Genomic DNA, 220 nt, shown 5'->3' on the forward strand with positions numbered 1-220 from the left:
GCTGCGGCAGGGCCAGCGCGCAGGGATTTTCACATCTCTATAGCAACGTCCGCTTCCACGAGCACCCACAGGGGAACTACAAGTCCCACAAGGACCCGCGGCTTCCCCGCCCCTAGGGGCAGGGGCGCGGGCGAGCGCGGAACCGGCTTTTCCTCCTTCCTGCAGCGTGATTGGCCCGCAGCTCTGGGAAGCGGCCAATGACTGCGCTCAGGAAGAGCCG

The sequence above is a fragment of the Eumetopias jubatus genome, unplaced genomic scaffold (genome assembly GCF_037043125.1).
Source record: "Eumetopias jubatus isolate StellerSeaLion01/CBP00866 unplaced genomic scaffold, mEumJub1_p1.0 scaffold_8, whole genome shotgun sequence".
NCBI classification, from domain to species: Eukaryota; Metazoa; Chordata; class Mammalia; order Carnivora; family Otariidae; genus Eumetopias; species Eumetopias jubatus.